Below are 22,873 nucleotides of genomic sequence, written 5' to 3'. Positions count from 1 at the left end.
TTTGGAGAATACAGTAGAAAAAGTATGAAGTTCACATTGCTCTTAAAGGTGAGGTAATGATCTAGGGGCTGCAAAGTATTAGGGGCTGCAAGACAACAAACACCTTTAAGAACAGCTTAAAAGATAACCTTATTAGCATTTCACTCCAATCATACTGATTTAAACTATCACTGACTACACTGTTACTTTTTTCTTTAGACATCATCCTGATTGTGCTGTATTTTCAAAATTGTCTCATAATAATCTGTTTCTATTATCTAATATTATTTGAAATATATTAACATGCTATGTATTTTAGCTTAATTCTACTACATAGTTTGTATTTCAGTGTTTAATTAATAGTTCATAGTATTTTGTTGTTTAATTCGTAAATAACTCTTGTATACATGTAACTCTCATCTAAATCAAATTGTTGAATTCGTTGTAAGTTCATGCATATGTATATACACTTTTTGCTGATTGAGTGGAAGAGAAGGCCTTACGGCCTTAACTCTGTCAGCTAAAATAAATCATTATTATTATTATTATTATTATTATTATTATTATTATTATTATTATTATTATTATTATTATTATTATTATTATACAGTATATTAACACAAAATTTATTGCTGTTTCTATTGAAAATTAAAAGGATGTCTATCTGTGATTCTCCTTTTAACAGATTTGATAACAACACTAAAGTTTGACGAAATCTAAACTTTTGAATATCTGATGATGCCGTACAGGCGAAAACGTTCATGAATATCCTATTCAAGATGTATTAGCAAATAATAAATTTGCAAATTGATAAATCATATGATTGCGCATTTGAATAAATTTATTATCTTGAATAGATTTATCTGAAAACCAAAAATTAATTGTAAAATACATGTCTTGACGTCTAGAGGGGACCGAAGAACAGAGGAAAAAAAAAAAAATCACAGTTCATTCCTTTGGAAACAAAATATCTACCGCAATGACACAAACACCAACTTGCTGTCATTATTGTTACAAGATTATCCTTGCGCTGGCTGAGTGGTCAGATCCTAAGCCTATCACGCAGGTGGTCCAGGTTCGAGTCCCGATCATTTAAAAATGCATAGCAACACTTCTCGCGGACTAGGTCGCAGTTCGGGTTTTTCTCGGGATTCTCCCGTTTCCGCGTATTAGTCATCTACATCATTCCATCAATATTCCTCTATTCCGTGTCCCAAACGACACACAGAGGGGGCTGGCCTAGGGACGAGGGGGATTGCCTGCTCGAAAATTTGAAGAAGCCGTTCCACGGTGGTTGATGCATGACCTCGGATATGCTGTGGACGAAAATGCGTCTACTCCGAAAGATTTCTACGTGCTGCCGTCCACATAATCTACGCGAGATGACTAGGCCATGCTTAAACTACGGTGGAACGGTTTCCACACAGCGAACCTTAGTGTAGTCAGCCGGTGTGGGTTTGGGAATGAGCCTAGCTTAAGTGTTAGCGCAATAGATCTTTAAAGGTCGCAGTACTGGGTCGTAGAGTACCCCTCCCTAAATTCCATTCCATTCCATCCCATCACTACAAGAGGGATTGTTTGTTAGTCTACACGCTTGCCTGCCGATCCGGAGTTGCGCTCGGGCGTGGGTTCGATTCACACTTGGGCTGATTACCTGGTTGTATTTTTTCCGAGGTTTACCCTAACCATAAGGCGAATGTCACTAATCTATGGCGAATCCTGGACCTCATCTCACCAAATACCATCTCGCTATGACCATTGACGCTAAATAACCGAGTAGTTGATACAGCGTTGTTAAATATAATAACAAAAAAAGCACCAAACCTTCAAAAACTTAGTGGACCGGGTAATATATAGACAATGTTGCTAGGTTCAATCCTCGACCTCATCTCACCCAAATATCATCTCGCTATCACCATTGACGCTAAATAACCGAGTAGTTGATACAGGCGTTGTTAATATTAAATAACAAAAAAAAGCACCAAACCTTAAAAAAAACTTAGTGGACCTGGTAATATATAGACACTGTTGCTAGGTTCAATCCTCGACCTCATCTCACCAAATATCATCTCGCTATCACCATTGACGCTAAATAACCGAGTAGTTGATACAGCGTTGTTAAATATTAAATAACAAAAAAAGCACCAAACCTTAAAAAAACTTAGTGGACCTGGTAATATATAGACACTGTTGCTAGGTTCAATCCTCGACCTCATCTCACCAAATATCATCTCGCTATCACCATTGACGCTAAATAACCGAGTAGTTGATACAGCGTTGTTAAATATTAAATAACAAAAAAAGCACCAAACCTTAAAAAAACTTAGTGGACCTGGTAATATATAGACACTGTTGCTAGGTTCAATCCTCGACCTCATCTCACCAAATATCATCTCGCTATCACCATTGACGCTAAATAACCGAGTAGTTGATACAGCGTTGTTAAATATTAAATAACAAAAAAAGCACCAAACCTTAAAAAAACTTAGTGGACCTGGTAACATATAGACACTGTTGCTAGGTTCAATCCTCGACCTCATCTCACCAAATATCATCTCGCTATCACCATTGACGCTAAATAACCGAGTTGATACAGCGTTGTTAAATATTAAATAACAAAAAAAGCACCAAACCTTAAAAAAACTTAGTGGACCTGGTAATATATAGACACTGTTGCTAGGTTCAATCCTCGACCTCATCTCACCAAATATCATCTCGCTATCACCATTGACGGTAAATAACCGAGTAGTTGATACAGCGTTGTTAAATATTAAATAACAAAAAAAGCACCAAACCTTCAAAAAACTTAATGGACCGGGTAATATATAGACACTGTTGCTAGGTTCAATCCGAAGACGTTACAGTGAAAATTGAAGGGGAAATGAGTAATAAAATGCTTATCCTATATCCTACGTGTCACCAAATGAGACTTCATCTTATTAAGATCGTAGTTCTGACGTACATAAACAAATGTTTAATATGTTATTCCTTATTTTATTAAGGGGAAGGACCTACAGGAATGACCAAATGTGTGTCAAAATTAACATTTTTCTTATTTCTAGCCTAGAAATACTTCGTAGTATTGACTTCAATTGAGCGAAATTTCAAGGTCGTTGAGAAAGAAATAATTGTTTTACGCCATTTTTAAATATGTGTGCTCAACCTTGTCCGTTGAATATCCAGAATTTGTTTGTTTTACAGTTTTCAACATTTAATATGTAATATCTCAGACAATAATTCGGATTAATTTTTTTAATAATAAAGCCGCCCTAAATAAGGATTCGAATAGATCGGCCTACTAATCAATTCATAAAGAATAATCATGAAAACCAATTGTGTGACAATTTGAAAGGAAAAAGAAAACATTAAGGTAAATGATATGAAAACATAGGAAATCATTTACAATAAAAGTTTGTTGCGTACAAATGATTAATAATTATAGCTAAGGATGAGATCCTATGGCATCAATCGTTGCATCAGAAATTTTAAATTGTTTAAGTTGATTTAAAGTTTCTCGTGGGATCGTGCCACGGGCACCGAACATGAGCCCAAAAACTGTCCAATGTGTGATGTGGTATTGTGCTCCAAGATGCTGACAACAAGGCTCATATATGACTTGTTTTTCACGACACACCTCTTGTGGCTGTTGCTCATGCATCTCGAAACGGAATGTGGGATCAAGAATGACACCCTTATCCTTCTGCCGATCAATTATGATGATATCAACACGTCTAATCTAATAGAGCTATCAGAAGAGACGCAACCAACCTCCTCATAAACCTCATAGGAAGCATTCTGACGGATTGAAGATGCGATGAGAGAACGAACCGTATTACGTCTGTTGATTCGGAGCAATTCTCCATGATGGCAGAAACCCAAGACGTGAGGAAGCGTTTCTTGCTCGTCGCATCATCTGAATAAAAATTTCAGGGCATATTCTCATATTATACATGAATAATTGCGTAAGAGCAAATTGCCAAATTTCAAATTAAAGAATAAGTTAAAAATAGACGTGCAATTTTTCTCTCTGTTCATAAAAATTAAAATTTCTAAAATTCATCAAACAAAATTGATTAGCAGTTTTTTTAGCTTTTATTTAAGACAAGATTTGTGATTATGTGATACTCTTGGGAACAGATATATTTTATTTTTGAATCTTGCGTACACCACTTTTAACACTTGAATATAATTAATTGATGATCTAGTGGAGTAAGTGGAGTAGTAACACGAGTAAGTCCACTAAATCATCAATTAAAGATATATTTTTATAATACTGCTTTTTTTTCGCATTTTTATATCTGTGACTGTACCATAAAGCGCGAGAGTGAAAATGTATTTATGCTCGACCATGCCGAAATGTAGTAATTTTACACCTGGTAGCAGCTCTTTAATGGACCTCATTAAAGTACACCTATTCATTAAAGTTCAGGTGTTCCACCAATCAGAAAACACCATTGTAGCAATATGAAAGCGCAAGTATCGATTATTCTCGGATATGCAATCGAAAGACAACTAGCGAAACGTCACGGAGCCTGGAAATCCAATACTGTCGCAGAAGGTTGTTTTGTTACTATAATAATTAGCGTTAATTGTAAATAATATTCAAATAAATTCAATTTGTCATCTCGTTTTTCAATGTCTAAATCAATTTCAAGGTTATATCAAGATTAATGTTTATTTTACTATCTAGATTATATCAAGATCAATGACATTTGTTTCTCGGAAAAAATCAATACTTTCCCGTCTGCGCACATCTCACAATTTAAGAGATATTGCATACGGTCAGTTCCTCTCCCCAGTCAGATAAGAATAACATGAATACTTATGAATAATTTCAAGTTAGAAATATGGTCCAACATAAAAAGTCATTCATTCATTTATTTTATTCCATAGATCTTACATGAGCAATGAAGCTTTAAGATGTGGAACAAGTCAAAATATTACAATTAAAATTTTTACAAATTTTTACAATTTAGTAATTTTCTACAATTTTTACAATTTTGTGCAATTTTTTACAATATGAAACTTGTCTATGATGGTAATTAAGATGGTCGTATGAAAATTATGAAATTCTCTCGCGCTCGTTTCATAAACATACTCGCGTCTTAATTACTACCATTATAGGCTCGTTGCATAATATACTATTAAAAGGCTTCATGCACTGATATGAAACTACGTCAGGGAAATTGAGGCTCTACTTAAAATAATATGAGAAAACATTTTCTGTAAGTCCTTCCTTAAACCTTTTAATGTGTACAATAAAATAACGTTCGTGTTATTTTTAACGAAAGGCCAAAATAAAGTTAAAAGTATGAGGTCTACGGTAGTTTTTACGGCATGGAAGAGAAAGTGTATAACACGCACGGCACATATGAATGTTTGTTGTGTTTTGAAATATTTCCTAAGTGGGATGTATTACGAGCGATACAACTGCCAATGACCCCCGACGGAATGTGAACGTTTTGTAAGCATGCGGTTTTTGTTCGGCAGTCAAGACATTTACGCAAGGCGCAGCACATGGCTGCAATCCCATTCAAGGAGCCTCGTGCACCAGCAGCGAAGTCTGCCTTTGTCTTCCACGACTTCGATACTGCACTGCTGGTATTTTATTTAACGACGCTTCAAATAAAGAAGGTTATTCGAAACTAAACGTGGCTGAGAAATTACCGATAAATTTTGTCTGGAACCCTCTGTTACAGAAAGGTCACCTATGTGCTCTAAGTCTACGATATGAGCCTGCTAGCTTTATTTCCTGCCCCTACGAAACCAATGATGAGGATTTAATTTTTTTTAATATTCATGTTATATATTGGAATGAAACCTGGTAACCTCTGATCAACTGCCGCCCTGTAACAGCCACATAAGGAGTTTGAAGTCAAACCTCTTAGGTTTAAATAAAGTTTTCATGCAATAAGGGCCCATAGTACCAAGCGTCATTTCTCTGAATAATGTAAAACATAGATTCTCCATACGGTTAATTATTAGAATTGCATAAAAATATTTTTTCCAAAGCCTCCTTAGTACTGTACCATGTTACAAAATATCTTTGTGCGAGATCGTGCGTATTTGCTTGTTTTCCGCACAGAACCAATACGCGGTAAGTGTGAAATACCACATTCAGTATTCCCAACCTAACACACATAATAATTTCCCTCTTCTTACCGCTTAAGCGCGATATTCATTTTACTGATTTAGGCTTTTAACATATTATTTTTAGAGACGTTTAACATAGTAATAATTATAAATTGGAAACTTACCACTGCAATTTCACCTAAATTGCAATGTTAATTATTGTTTTTAAATATTTGCAAAAATTAAGTAAAGTCTACTACTCCACGAAACTTATTGCATTCCTGATACAAGTAACATTAAGGAAGCCGTGAAAAAATCAACAAGATTCCAGATGCCGATGTTATTACTGCAATATGTTATATAAATAATATTGTTAAAATATTAAAATGAAAAATAAATCATTACATAACCTTACCGTTTGTTTTAAGTTCGCATTTATAGACTGGGGGGGGGGGGGGAAAGACAGACGTACGTATATCACGGCCTGCTGGAGTATAGTAAACACAGAAAACATTTTACAGCAACAATGTTGAAGAAAGATATTTTGGTGTTCCGAAGTTGGCGTCATTAAACAGAAACCAAGATGGAGATTTCATTGCAACTAATTAGAAATTCGTCTTTCAGGTATGTAATAAACGATCTTCGCACAAAATAATGTACGATACTCGAGCGGTATGTTTGTTTTCATGTTCTCGGAAATTAAAAAAGCTCAACTACGTTTCGCTTTTTCAATCTTTTCCTCGACCATGAAAACGTCAACATACCTCTTGTAACGTATATTACTAGTACATGCAATAACTAATGTAGGGTATATATCATTATGATAGTTGTCTTTAAATAACTTGAAAGCGATTAGGAATATCTCGAAACAGAGTGCACCATTGATTTTTTAAAGAAAATTTCACATGATTTTGAGTACCTATATGACACCCTTTCCATTTAAAATTTCAAAGTTCCATCCAAAATGGCGGCTCGAGGTAGCTGAGGACTAGAATCGAATGTGTCTCTGGTAGAGCATTTGGTCTTACTTATACTGGTAATACTTATAGTAATCGAAAATCAAGCATATGGAAGATATTTATATGATTCCAGACTTTTGATTCACTCTCTTAATTTTTACAATCCTTAAACTATGAAATGTGACCGAAGAAAATTATCAGCAGCACATACGTATCAGTAGGTTTTCATGAAACTAACAAAGCCACGATTAAGGGCTGAGCTATTCAATAAGATAAGCACCTTATGCTTACGATTAGCTTCTTTAAATAAGATTTTACGAAACGTAATAAGGCTAGTGTGAAGCAGAAATCGAAGCAGAGATTCTGGCGAAATTTTATCTTAAAAAGTTTATTTTCGCATAACAATATTGCTATTATAACGCCAATGATACAATGCTCCAGCAATTTTGGAAGTCGTTTACATGGATGTAGTTATTGTTAAGTTATTCATTCCGTTTTGTAATGTACAAGTAACTTTTTGTTAGTTATTCAAAATCATATATAACATCATCTGATGTGAAATAAATTTATTGCATTTATTAAAAATGTCTAAACAAAAGTGTAAAAAAGAGTTACTGCATCTCGAATTTGCTATCATTTTGTCTATCCTTGTCTTTTTCACAAAGACAAGGGTAAGCACAATGCCAAGGACAGACACAAAGACAAGATCAGAATGAACACAAACACGTGGGCAAGAACAAAGGCAAGAGCAAGTACAAAAATACAAAGACAAAGGCAAGGATAAGCACAATGACAAGGCCGACCACAAAGGCAAGGGTAAATACAAAGGCACGCGCAAGTGCAAAGGTATGAGCAAGTGCAAAGGTAAGAGCAGGTACAAAGGTAAGAGCAAGTGCAAAGGTAAGAGCAGGTACAAAGGTAAGAGCAAGTGCAAAGGTAAGAGCAGGTGCAAAGGTAAGAGCAGGTACAAAGGTAAGAGCAAGTGCAAAGGTAAGAGCAGGTACAAAGGTAAGAGCAGGTACAAAGGTAAGAGCAAGTGCAAAGGTAAGAGCAGATACAAAGGTAAGAGCAAGTGCAAAGGTAAGAGCAGGTACAAAGGTAAGAGCAAGTGCAAAGGTAAGAGCAGGTACAAAGGTAAGAGCAGGTACAAAGGTAAGAGCAAGTGCAAAGGTAAGAGCAGGTACAAAGGTAAGAGCAAGTGCAAAGGTAAGAGCAAGTGCAAAGGTAAGAGCAAGTGCAAAGGTAAGAGCAAGTGCAAAGGTAAGAGCAGGTACAAAGGTAAGAGCAAGTGCAAAGGTAAGAGCAAGTGCAAAGGTAAGAGCAGGTACAAAGGTAAGAGCAAGTGCAAAGGTAAGAGCAAGTGCAAAGGTAAGAGCAGGTACAAAGGTAAGAGCAGGTACAAAGGTAAGAGCAAGTGCAAAGGTAAGAGCAGATACAAAGGTAAGAGCAGATACAAAGGTAAGAGCAAGTGCAAAGGTAAGAGCAAGTGCAAAGGTAAGAACAGGTACAAAGGTAAGAGCAAGTGCAAAGGTAAGAACAAGTGCAAAGGTAAGAGCAGGTACAAAGGTAAGAGCAGGTACAAAGGTAAGAGCAGGTACAAAGGTAAGAGCAAGTGCAAAGGTAAGAGCAGGTACAAAGGTAAGAGCAAGTGCAAAGGTAAGAGCAAGTGCAAAGGTAAGAGCAAGTGCAAAGGTAAGAGCAGGTACAAAGGTAAGAGCAGGTACAAAGATAGGAGCAAGTGCAAAGGTAAGAGCAGGTACAAAGATAAGAGCAAGTGCAAAGGTAAGAGCAAGTGCAAAGGTAAGAGCAGGTACAAAGGTAAGAGCAGGTACAAAGGTAAGAGCAAGTGCAAAGGTAAGAGCAGGTACAAAGGTAAGAGCAGGTACAAAGGTAAGAGCAGGTACAAAAATACAAATACAAAGGCAAGGATAAGCACAATGACAAGGCCGACCACAAAGGCAAGGGTAAATACAAAGGCACGCGCAAGGGCAAAGGTATGAGCAAGTGCAAAGGTAAGAGCAAGTGCAAAGGTAAGAGCAAGTGCAAAGGTAAGAGCAGGTACAAAAATACAAATACAAAGGCAAGGATAAGCACAATGACAAGGCCGACCACAAAGGCAAGGGTAAATACAAAGGCACGCGCAAGTGCAAAGGTATGAGCAAGTGCAAAGGTAAGAGCAAGTGCAAAGGTAAGAGCAGGTACAAAAATACAAATACAAAGGCAAGGATAAGCACAATGACAAGGCCGACCACAAAGGCAAGGGTAAATACAAAGGCACGCGCAAGTGCAAAGGTAAGAGCAAGTGCAAAGGTAAGAGCAGGTACAAAAATACAAAGACAAAGGCAAGGATAAGCACAATGACAAGGCCGACCACAAAGGCAAGGGTAAATACAAAGGCACGCGCAAGTGCAAAGGTATGAGCAAGTGCAAAGGTAAAAGCAGGTACAAAGGTAAGAGCAAGTGCAAAGGTAAGAGCAGGTACAAAGATAAGAGCAAATGCAAAAGGTAAGAGCAAGTGCAAAGGTAAGAGCAGGTACAATTGTAAGAGCAGGTACAAAGGTAAGAGCAGGTACAAAGGTAAGAGCAAGTGCAAAGGTAAGACCAGGTACAAAAATACAAATACAAAGGCAAGGATAAGCACAATGACAAGGCCGACCACAAAGGCAAGGGTAAATACAAAGGCACGCGCAAGTGCAAAGGTATGAGCAAGTGCAAAGGTAAGAGCAAGTGCAAAGGTAAGAGCAGGTATAAAAATACAAATACAAAGGCAAGGATAAGCACAATGACAAGGCCGACCACAAAGACAAGGGTAAATACAAAGGCACGCGCAAGTGCAAAGGTATGAGCAACTGCAAAGGTAAGAGCAGGTGCAAAGGTAAGAGCAAGTACAAAAATTCAAAGACAAAGGCAAATACAAAGGCAAGGATAAGCACAATGACAAGGCCGACCACAAAGGCAAGGGTAAATACAAAGGCACGCGCAAGTGCAAAGGTATCAGCAAGTGCAAAGGTATGAGCAGGTACAAAAATACAAAGACAAAGGCAAAAATAAAGGCAAGGATAAGCACAATGACAAGGCCGACCACAAAGGCAAGGGTAAATACAAAGGCACGAGCAAGTGCAAAGGTATGAGCAAGTGCAGAGGTAAGTGCAAGAGCAAAGGTAAGAGCAAGTGCAGACGGGCAAGGGCTGAGACAAGCTAGGAATAAGGGTAAATGAAAAGGCAAAGTAAGGGCTATTTTAAGGATATATTTAAAATTAAGTAAATGTAATGTAGGGACAAGAGTCAATTAGGGACGAGAGTAAATTCAATATAATTACGTAACTTTAAGTTGCTGAATATTTACAGTTTTCTGGCTGCAGTATTGTATCATCTTCCAAAGTTCAGCAAGGAAATAAGTCTTTGCAGAATACTCAAAACGTAGCATGAACTCAAGCATGCCAAAGGTTCACGCTTAGATGTGAACCTGGGGTGCCTGGGACTGTGATCAAGCCCACACACATGCCGACGTTGAATCATCTTCGCTGCCCGCCCTGTTCCACTCACGCCTTGGGCAGACAGCTTCTACACGGATTAACATGTCTGCGGAGTGGGTGAGTTCATAATTCATAATAGTAATACTTCGTTTCGACTATTCAGTATCTCCAAACACTGGCCGATCTGGGAGTAATAATAATAATTTATTTAACATCCTTTTCAAACTTCGGAACAAGAAATAGAAATAACATGACTTAAAATAGCTATTAATGCTAATCTTCTTTATCAAAAAGAAATATTTATAACTTTTTTATTTGTTCTAGAGGCCTGGCTCGAGGAAACCTTGTTCTAGGCATACGTTTGACATGGTGAAGCCGTCGTCTTGATATTGAGCGTATTCCGAATTTCACCGGTGAGCAATCCGATGGCATCACGGTGTTCCGAATTCCACCGATGACGCCATTGATGCTTGCAGAGGTGGTGGCAGTCTCCATCAGCCGCCATCAGTAAATCTGATTGGTTCTTGTATAGGGCGGGAATTAGCAGACGAATGATATCGTGCACTGTTGTGTCATGGCGATGTGTTCTGCTGTATTGTTTGTAATGAGCACACCGTAAAAACAATATGTTAGTGGCTTATGAGCGAACATGTCAACGGACCAGTTTTTACTACCGGTTCAAGAAATAAGTTGTTTAAGGTATCTTTTCTTTGAACGAGATGGCAGTACGAAAATTTCGCAAAATTTTGCTAGCGTAGCACAGATAACCACTTACACAGTCGCCATGACAGCCATCGATCCTTCCAGCAGTTTTGTTCCTATTCCGCTGCAGCATGACGTCATTGTTGTACACCAGTCCGGTGAGATTCTGAATACGCTGATTGATGAATATACTGCAGTACAGGTTACAGCCACTAGTAGACTATATTGTAAATCTCGTCTGTATGTATGTATTTCATCTAGACTGTGACTATAAAAAAAATCACATTCTAGTTCGTGGAATTGTTTGTTGAACACATGTCAGGTTGCGCAACTTCACCTTAACCCGTGACATATAGTAAATATTGTAACTATGCTGTTGTAAAATTGAAAATTAATATGTAATATATTTATTATTATTATTATTATTATTATTATTATTATTATTATTATTATTGCTACTATTATTATTATTGCGGCCGGGTAGCTCAGTTGGTAGAGCAGTTGGCTACGGACTGGAAGGTCCGGGGTTAGATCCCAGGTGGTGACAGGATTTTTTCTCGTTGCCAAACTTTCAGAACGGCCCCAAGGTTCACTCAGCCTTCTATAAAATTGAGTACCGGGTCTTTCCCGGGGGTAAAAGGCGGTCAGAGCGTGGTGCCGACCACACCACCTCATTCTAGTGCCGAGGTCATGGAAAGCATGGGGCTCTACCTCCATGCCCCCCCCAAGTGCCTTCATGGCATGTTACGGGGATACCTTTACCTTTGTTACCTTTATTATTATTATTATTATTATTATTATTATTATTATTATTATTGTCAGTTATCAATATCATCATTGCTATCTCTGTTTTCTTTCTTTTCGTTGTATTAGCTCGATGAGAGCACTATAATGTACTTTTGACTCTGTTGACCCTCTATAGAGCTTTAGCTTAATTTGTGTCATTTTCATCAGTGTTTGTATTTCTTTTTTGTATTTATATGTGCTATCTGGTAGGATGGAAGAGAAGGCCTTATGGCCTTAATCCTGTCAGATTAAATAAATTATTATTATTATTATTATTATTATTATTATTATTATTATTATTATAAATTAAGACTTTATAATAGTATTAAGTTTTTTGACTTGTTCCATATTCTAGCTGTAAGCAATGTATGAATACCATGGAATGTTAATAAATACAATACAATACAATACAATACAATTCCCAGTTCTTGTAGGATGTCTTCATTTCTTTTATGATCCCATTTAATGTATCCCGCTGTTCGGCGCATAAACTTCATTTCACTGGCAGGGATGTTTCACGAACTGCAATTTCCATACCATTTGCATCAGCATACTTGTGTGAGATAACATTTCCTGTTCAGTCTTTTTCAAAACAAATATAAAATGAAAGAGTAAGTTCACAATATAATTATATAACGTAATAAATAATTAAAATATATAATGCATAAATCATAACATTAATTGTATTAATAAATATGTAATAGGCCTACATTGGTTGGGTCACTGACTGAAAAGAAACTGCCTACTGAAGGATGCACTGGAGGAATGGTGGAAGAGACATTAAGATTTATGGATCATATGCGGAGAGTATGAGGAAGGCAGAAAATAGGAACTGGAGAATGCTGGGTTTGCAGTGACAGACCTGCGTTTGGGCATAAAACTATGAATGAATGAATTCTTTTCTTATAAACTCAATGTTTTTTTTTTCTACGAAACAGAATTTTGATGAAAGGTATTCCTTATTTCCCATCTCAAAATCTGATAATCCTAGGTACACTACCCAGCCAAATGTAAGATAACACAAAATTATGTCTGCACTTTAAGGTATATGTACACCTTTACATACAAAAAAAATTGTTTTGCGTAATTTTGCTCTGTAAAATTTTTATACAATTGATAATGGTACCAGAAAGAGAATGAAGCGAACAGATCCTTCACAGTTTCTTCACTGTTTTATAGCTAAAACTATTCTTTAGTGCCTGACATATAGCTATTTTTTATTTTCATTTACATTAATTAGATATTACCATATATGTAACTTATACTAATATTTTATGTTGCATAAATAATGTAAAAAATCCATAGATAATTATTAACTATATTAATGTTATTTTACTCACTGTCAGGCACTAGGGGACATTTCAGGCTTCAAAATGACACCAATATCTTCTTGGTATCACCATATTTGGCTGAGATATCATGTTTAAAAGAATTAAACATTCTAAAATTACTATTTGCAGGAAATGAGCCACAAACTTTCAGAGCCTAGAAGACCCCATCATCATACGTCACCCCTTAATCAGCTTCATGTCGGTCCAGTTTCAGCTTCTTTCTGCTTCTCAAATACCTCCTCCTTGTTTTAACTTCAAGTTTTGAATGTTTTTTTTGGCATTTTTGTCCTTATTTTCCATTGATGCAACAAATCCTGCGATAGTGTTTGTCCCAGGGCTTATGCCCATCCTCCTCAGAATTTTAATTTCTATTTTTGGACTATTATTAAAATGACGTACAACATCACTGACACACAAATTTACAGTTTTATGACTAACAGTGAAAGATTACAAATTACTTCATTTATGTAAAAACGTGTTTTCAATCTAATGATCATGCCCTGATATCTGTGCATCTATTTTGGGACTAGAAAGAAGTTTATTTTACAAGCAATGCTGGACGAGGGGATTGACAGCTACGAGGATCACTCCAAAAGTAATCCACAATATTTATTTAAAAATTACATTTTTATCCTACAGCTTTGCTATTTTCATAGAATGTAGATACATCCTTCAGAAACAATACATCACTTTTCCACATAATTCCCGCACATTTCAAATGACTTCCATAAATTGTAACGGTTTAGAGTAAAAAAATACATTTAAAAAAAGTGCATTGCTTTTGGAGTGATCTTCGTAGAAGTGACCGTGCCTGATGACGCAGAATTTTGGAAAATGGGACTTATCTGGAAAACCATAAGGCATAAATCGAAAATTATTATATCAAATTAAAGGGGAGAAAATTCTCTATTAAAATAGTTACATTTTGAAAATTCTAATTTTTCATCATTTTTGCGTTTTGTGGGTATACATATACCTTAAGTGGCAGTCATTCTTCTGCTTCTCCTCCTTGAAGTAGATGTGTCAAGGATCGACTATATGCACGGAACAGAAAGTTTTTTTTTTTTTCTCGCGGTCGTTGTCCAGGCAGTCAGGTGTAATTTAAATGCCGATGAAGGCATTGTCGTGCCACTCTGGGATTGCGTGATGCCTTCCCGTCCGTTGCAGATACATCTCACATCTCAAGCAAGGATTATACAAACCAAACCATTCGCAGGCACCGTATTCGCTTCGCAGGATAACACGGCCAACGAACCATTATCCATTGGTCTTCACCAATTTTGTAACTTTCTTCTTTCCTTCCTGTCCAATTCCTATTATACTTTATTTTCCTGAGTCCTGAGAGTATACTATACTATACTTCATACATGATTATGATTTAGGATGTATGTGCAGTGACCCGAAGTATAGTATAATATACCTGCATTTGTGCCCAACTGTAACCTGCAGCATTTTTTTCTCGTCAGTGACTTCTTTTTTCAAGTGTAGAATTATTTATGGAGTATAATATAATGTAATTACCAGGGAAAGGATTTCTATGTAAATACATATTTACTAATAAAGATAGTCCACACCTGTGGAGTAACGGTCAGCGCGTCTGGCCGCGAAACCAGGTGGCCCGAGTTCGAATCCCGGTCGGGGCAAGTTATCTGGCTGAGGTTTTTTCCGGGGTTTTCCCTCAACCCAATGCGAGCAAATGCTGGGTAACTTTCGGTGTTGGACCCCGGACTCATTTCACCGGCATTATCACCTTCATATCATTCAGACGCTAAATAACCTAGATGTTGATACAGCGTCGTAAAATAACCCAATAAAAAAATAAAGGTAATAATTATTTTTTTCTTTATCTTCATGTTTCACAATGTGTAGAGTTAAAAAATGCTACTTTTATTTTCCATATTTCTCTATATTTCAGAGTTTACTTACTTACTTTATTACTTACTTATGGCTTTTAAAGAACCTGAGGGTTTATTGCCCCCTCACATAAGCCATCGGTCCCTATCCTGAGCAAGATTAATCCAGTCCCTACCATCATATTCCACCTCCCTCAAATCGATTTTAATATTTGATTTTGATTTGATTTATTGATATTAGTTCACAAAAGTACACACTTAATATTTAAAAAATGATCTATATACAAAAGTAGTTATACATAATAAATATATACTATTTCCTAAACTAATTAATTTATCGTAAATCTCAATAATTTATTGGTTCAAACTTGCACTTACATCTGGTTTTAGTGCATGTTTAAACCAGTCGTGATAACCATTAAAACTTTAAAAACTTCCATTTTAATATTATCCTTGAGCAATATATTTGAGGGGTTCACAACTAGAGTGGACCAAGTCCTTCTGGAATAATTTTGAGAAATTGAGACTTAAAGTTCCTGGCTCACGTTTAGTAACCTTCACCTTCCATAGGAAATGCTGGCCTCTGTGGAGTAACAAATGAGTTATGGACTAGGTTTGTTACGGCAATGAATAAATCTAAGTTTTCTTCATCTGAGATTGTATTAACCCACTAACTGACCACTGGTGGACTTGATCCACTCTGGTTGTGAGCCCCTCATTTTCCGGAGGGAATAAGACCAAGACGTAGATGGGAGAACTGCTTGTATTTTATTCTTCACCCGACATAATTAGGTATATTAAATCCAGACGTTTGAGATGAGTACTCTATATGCCCATACGTGCTACATGCCCTGTCCATCTCAGACAGGAAGTGATCAGAGAACTGGAATAAAAGCAACCAGATATCTTTCGTTTTACTTTTTAGTGTTCTGATGCCCACGACCAAGATAAGCCACATGAAACTTAACAGTCAGTCATCGGTAGAGATAAAATACAACACGTATGCCCATTTCATATTCGCGTGTGCCCTGAGCACACAGCTTCTTGTCTATGCGGATGACGTGAATATGTTAGGAGAAAATCCACAAAAGATTAGGGAAAACGCGGAAATTCTAGTTGAAGCAAGTAAAGCGATAGGGTTGGAAGTAAATCCCGAAAAGACTAAGTATATGATTATGTCTCGTGGCCAGAATATTGTACGAAATGGAACTATAAAAATTGGAGATTTATCCTTCGAAGAGGTGGAAAAATTCAAATATCTTGGAGCAACAGTAACAAATATAAATGATACTCGGGAGGAAATTAAACGCAGAATAAATATGGGAAATGCCTGTTATTATTCGGTTGAGAAGCTTTTGTCTTCTAGTCTGCTGTCAAAAAATCTGAAAGTTAGAATTTATAAAACAGTTATATTACCGGTTGTTCTGTATGGTTGTGAAACTTGGACTCTCACTTTGAGAGAGGAACAGAGGTTAAGGGTGTTTGGGAATAAGGTTCTTAGGAAAATATTTGGGGCTAAGAGGGATGAAGTTACAGGAGAATGGAGAAAGTTACACAACGCAGAGCTGCACGCATTGTATACTTCACCTGACATAATTAGGAACATAAAATCCAGACATTTGAGATGGGCAGGACATGTAGCACGTATGGGCGAATCCAGAAATGCATATAGAGTGTTAGTTGGGAGGCCGGAGGGAAAAAGACCTTTGGGGAGGCCGAAAAGTAGATGGGAAGATAATATTAAAATGGATTTGAGGGAGGTGGGATATGGTAGAGACTGGATTAATCTTGCTCAGGATAGGGACCAATGGCGGGCTTATGTGAGGGCGGCAATGAACCTCCGGGTTCCTTAAAACCAGTAAGTAAGTAAGTGTGCCCTGAGGGTACCTGTGCTCCAGTTTGCAGAATACCGGTATAAACAAAAAGATAACGAGTTATTTCTATTGAAAAGGTCCCAATTGCTTTTCTCATACGTCTATAGGTGACAACTGTTATCAGAAGCTAAAGTTAGCTACAATGTTGTATGTTGAAAGAAAGGACATGGCTGCAGAGAACTACTGTTTACTGGGTGGCATTCGCGACTATGTTAGCGAGGCTGTCCTTGACTGCATTACGCCACAATATCTGCTGCATCATTTAAATAAACATGCAATGTAATGTTTGCGACTTTGCCATTGTTCATCACTTATAACACACACAATTAAATACTGTTCATTAACTACACAGCAAACGTAGCCGGAAGACAGATAGCTAATCTTTGTTTACAGTTGAACATGCAACATACGGTTTTACTTCTTGCTTTATTAAGGTCTTAGAAACCGTGTAAGCACCACGTCAAATCTCTAACACAACAGAGAATGTCACACCAACAACGAAGAAACATCCGTATTCTATGAGGCCTTCATTCTACGCAGAATTGAAGTCGTGTCTTAAATGTTGAGTTAATCAGTACCAGAAAATGAAAATTTTTGTCTATGAAGAAGTCGATAAAATTATAAATGGAATTTTAGTGAAAGAGCATATAGTGCACTAATGAAGACAAAGGTAAATGAAATACTCATTGAGTAAATCTGTTCAGTACACCACAGCTTCATTTTGTCATTATACATGTGCGAAGTACAGTATAAGGAGAAACAATAATATTGTATTGTAATGGTGCAAAATGCATTTCGAGATTTTTACGGAAATAAACTTCTTCAGCATCTCCCGTATCACCAGAGAAATTGTTTTGGATATGCCCTTTGTCTGTGTACAGCGATGCCTCCTAAACAATTCGTCGGATTTGTTCAGATTCCGTATTTACGAGCATAGGCGGAGTTATGGGGTGGGCACTGCCCTCCCCCAAACTTGTCTCTGAACTCTTTTTTTATTAACGTTAGAAAACATTGAATTCAAAATATCTTATTTGCTTTTGTTTATGATTAAGTTTCTGTGCTTAAATTGACGAATTAATGTCTTCAGACCATGTGTCTGGACTACAATATTTCAAATTTTTTCCAGATCAGAAGGTCCCGGGTTCGATTCCCGGGCTCGGTTCTCGGTGAATTTTTCTTGAAGAAGAGGAATTCCCTGGGTGTCTAGAGTCTGGAAATTTGTATGAATGTGAGTGTGATTGTGAGTGTGCCGGGTTAATATTAATTAACCAATCACCAATCATCACACACATAAAAATACATCAGAACTGTCGCTGGGCAGTAACCTGAACACACGTTTCAGCGTCACATTGTTGACAAGTAACTCCATCTGTTAGAACAACCATAAAACATCTAATAGATGCTATAGAATTACCAAAAAAAATAATAATTGAATGTACAAGTAGCTAGTCTACTGCCAAGTTAAAAGACTGGATTTCAATTGCCGATTCCTTTACTACGATGGTAAAATCGTGCTGTGCAAAGTGTGTGACAAACGCACTGGGTGCTCCATGAAGTCACAATTAGAACAGCATTTAAAAATTGAACTTCATGTGAGGAATAAACAACGTGCTCCGTCGAAAAGAAACAAATTCTTCTTATACAAGTGGTGCTGGAATATTCTTCGTCTTCTACCAGTGAATTTAATAAAAATTTGTGCATGGCAATGGTTGCTGCAAACATACCGTGGCATAAACTTGGAGTTCCAAAGTTTCAAGCATTTCTACGCAAATATTGCACCTTCAATATTTTGCATGAATCAACATTCTGGAAAAATTATTTGAACTCCTACTACACTGACACAATGGAAACTGTTAGAGTTGAACTTCATAATTCCTACTATGGGTTGCCATTGACGAGACAATCAATGACAGCAATTGCGCCTCCAAACAATAATTAAATGAGGTTGAATCACATGTGCACCTGTAATTTTTTTATTAGCGTGCAAAAATAAAGGGTGCGGCAAAACATCCTCCCTAATTTAAAGTTTAAATAAAAAAACAGATGTAACAAAATAAGGAAACTTTATTAATATGAATGGTATCTTAACAGTGGGAATTTTTCATTTTTTGAATAACGTGTCTCTTAAGTGGTGTCCTTCACTATCAATGCATTGTTGAATGCGACTTCGGAAATTCTTAATCATTCTAACTTGCATTTCTTGAGGAACAAGACCAATTTCTTCCTGTATTGCATTTCTTACGTCTGGCAAAGTCCTCGGCCGATGTTTGAAGACCTCAGCCTTAAGTTGCTCCCATAGAAAAAAATAGCAAAGTGCAAGGTCTGGTGATCGTGCTGGCCAGGGGACGTCGTCGCCACGTGAAGAAATTAAGCGTCCGGGAAACATCTAAGCAGCGACAACGGAATTACCATCAGAAACGGTACCACAGCGTAAGCACGTTCTTCACCCGTCCACGGCATAGTTGGAATTCGTTACAGATTACAATTTGCACTAATTGAATGCAAATTCCGTGTATTCATTGTCCTCTTCAATTCTTGTTGTTTTGCGCATGTCATTTGATATCGCTATGGCAACGCATGTAAACCTAAATTTCCCACTGTTTAGATACAATTCATATTAATACAGTTCCCTTATTTTGATCCATCTGTTCTTTATTTAAACTTTAAATTAGGGAGGATGTTTTGCCGCATCCTTTACATCTAATAAAGCTTCGATTTTAAATTACATATTTTTATTTATTACCGGTACATATTTATCTACATATTTTGCCATTTTCAGCTACATATTTATGTACAGTTACCCTTAAAAAGAATGAGACGATTCTTTGTTGTCGGAAGTTAAAGTTCTACAGCGCGGTTCACTGGATATCGACGTAACGATAAGTACCATGAAAAATAGAACAAGAATTGTTACAAGGACCACAAGGACAAGGACCAGAATAAGGATCACTAAGAAGACAGCCATTTAAGGCCACGATTTCACAACTTAGCTCGGGTAACAAAATGCCATTGCTTCTTTGTACCGAATGCCAAACGCCTGCTATCGGATCTACATTCTGGACTACTACTGTCACTGTCTTGTCTCGGTAGCTCATATGGTAGCGTGTCGGTACCTCCGTATAACCGACACGTCTCGTGTTCGATCCCAGGTGAAACTTTTTTTTTTATTGAGGTGTAATTAATTTGTTCACAGTTCCTCGACTATCTAATTTGTTGAAAAATATGGTATAATTTGTGTCCAATTTTTGGGTCTTACAAGTGGGCTGAACCTCGTCAAAAAAAATAAATCTTACTTGGAAGTTAAAAGTATTCTTCCTCAAACAAAAATCATAAAAAAACTACAAGAGACCTGTTAACTTAAAATCTTGTCCACATACCATCAGCTTCTATTACAGCTCTAAGTTGATCCGGCATGAATGTCACGAGATTGTGGAAAAAGTTCTGATCCCCGGCGAGATCTTCCCAGGTGTCAACAACTTGATCGCACAATTCGTCTCGATTTCGAGGGCGTCGGTGAGCATAGGTGGCTATCCTTCTCTTTTTCAATTCCGCCCATAAATTTTCGATGACATTTTTAATTTCATTTTAATTTTTAGTTTTTAATATATATGCATTTACATTGCATGTGTGTATGTATAAATGCATTCATTAGATTAACGTTTATAATATTATAACTTGTAATTTTGTATTGTCTATGATCATTAACACTTAATCTGAGGACTTTTTAAAACTCTATTTCAACGTTATTTAGCTATTTCAAAGTTATTTAGACAAAAAATCGTTGTGTAGACTAGGAATCGAACTCGCACTCTTCTACACAACATGCAGAAGTCTTAGCGTCTGAGCTATTGAAACGACACGAAAGCTTTCCTTTCTGTGCGGAGTGTTATCTAGTCATGAAGGTTCATTGTCGATTTAACTACACGATTTACGTATATATTTATCTTTTATTTACGTAATATTATCATATTTTTTACAGTATTTGAAGTGAATTTCGGAACAATGCTAGTAACAAACCAAATAGCCTGAATTTAAGTAACTCAATATTCGTTATCTTGTGTATCAGTGCTCTGGTCTCCGATCATGCGCAGTGTCTTACATCTGAGACTTAGGAATATTCAATCGTCTCATCCTTTTCTAGGGAAACTGTACATATTTCACATTTTCGTATTACATAAAATCCGGGCTCTAATAACATCCCAATATTGTACATTTGCACAGCAGAAATGCACTTTATTAACTGTCAGGAATTTGTCCAAAATGATTGTCTGACATCAATGCACTGTCTGCAGGTTGTCAGACTGCAATAAATAAACTATAGGGCCTAACTCCTGTAATGACTTTCAATGTCCGAGTTTCTTCTGTATTCCATTTGTTCGATTTTCCGAATTCTTAATCTTGATTTAAGCACCACACTGCTAGAAAAAAAAATAACAAAATATGTTTTTATATGCGCTGAAAGCTGAAACATGCACTAATCCCCTAAATATGCATATTCATGGTGAAACATAATTAAACCGACACCAATACAAGCACTTTTCTCTAATGTCATATTTTGCTGTAAGACACTATAGCGCGAGGATATCGGATCTTAATGTAACACAAACCATTGCCATGCTTTATTGCTGGAGTCTATTATAAAACATTTACACATCAAAATTACTGCACAAGATGTTCAAAAATACCTCCAATGACCTGTACACAAAGGTTACATTGGCGGAACATGTATTGCCTAACGCGGTGAAAGACTTCAGGATTATCGTTTATTACCCCCGCTGCAGAAAATATCCGCACTACCGGACACGTTTAATAAACCACTGCACTGGTTCAAACGTACAAAAAAATGTAAATTTGTAAGGTCGAAATGAGCTGAAGAACGCATAAGGCTCATTCACAATGAAAATTAAACATAACGTAAGCGTTAACATAAGAATATAAACGTTACGGTAAAATCAAGAAGTCATACCATCATTCACGATGGGAACATAAACATAACCGCAAACATACGCATAAGGCTCATTCACAATGAAAATTAAACATAACGTAAGCGTTAACATAAGAATATAAACGTTACGGTAAAATCAAGAAGCCATACCATCATTCACGATGGGAACATAAACATAACCGCAAACATACGCATAAGGCTCATTCACAATGAAAATTAAACATAACGTAAGCGTTAACATAAGAATATAAACGTTACGGTAAAATCAAGAAGCCATACCATCATTCACGATGGGAACATAAACATAACAGCAAACATACGCATAAGGCTCATTCACAATGAAAATTAAACATAACGTAAGCGTTAACATAAGAATATAAACGTTACGGTAAAATCAAGAAGTCATACCATCATTCACGATGGGAACATAAACATAACCGCAAACATACGCATAAGGCTCATTCACAATGAAAATTAAACATAACGTAAGCGTTAACATAAGAATATAAACGTTACGGTAAAATCAAGAAGTCATACCATCATTCACGATGGGAACATAAACATAACCGCAAACATACGCATAAGGCTCATTCACAATGAAAATTAAACATAACGTAAGCGTTAACATAAGAATATAAACGTTACGGTAAAATCAAGAAGTCATACCATCATTCACGATGGGAACATAAACATAACCGCAAACATACGCATAAGGCTCATTCACAATGAAAATTAAACATAACGTAAGCGTTAACATAAGAATATAAACGTTACGGTAAAATCAAGAAGTCATACCATCATTCACGATGGGAACATAAACATAACAGCAAACATACGCATAAGGCTCATTCACAATGAAAATTAAACATAACGTAAGCGTTAACATAAGAATATAA

General features: G+C 36.6%; 1 protein-coding gene across 1 annotated transcript in view; it reads right to left on the bottom strand.

The window, feature by feature from the left end:
- The window catches only part of LOC138707534 (uncharacterized), a 145,103-nt gene that overhangs the window by 72,523 nt on the left and 49,707 nt on the right, over positions 1–22,873 (bottom strand). The window lies entirely within an intron of this gene.

The sequence above is a fragment of the Periplaneta americana genome, chromosome 1, assembly GCF_040183065.1.
Source record: "Periplaneta americana isolate PAMFEO1 chromosome 1, P.americana_PAMFEO1_priV1, whole genome shotgun sequence".
Classification (NCBI taxonomy): Eukaryota; Metazoa; Arthropoda; class Insecta; order Blattodea; family Blattidae; genus Periplaneta; species Periplaneta americana.
The sequence above is the reverse complement of the archived record's forward strand: the minus strand, read 5'-3'. Positions and strand labels throughout refer to the sequence as shown.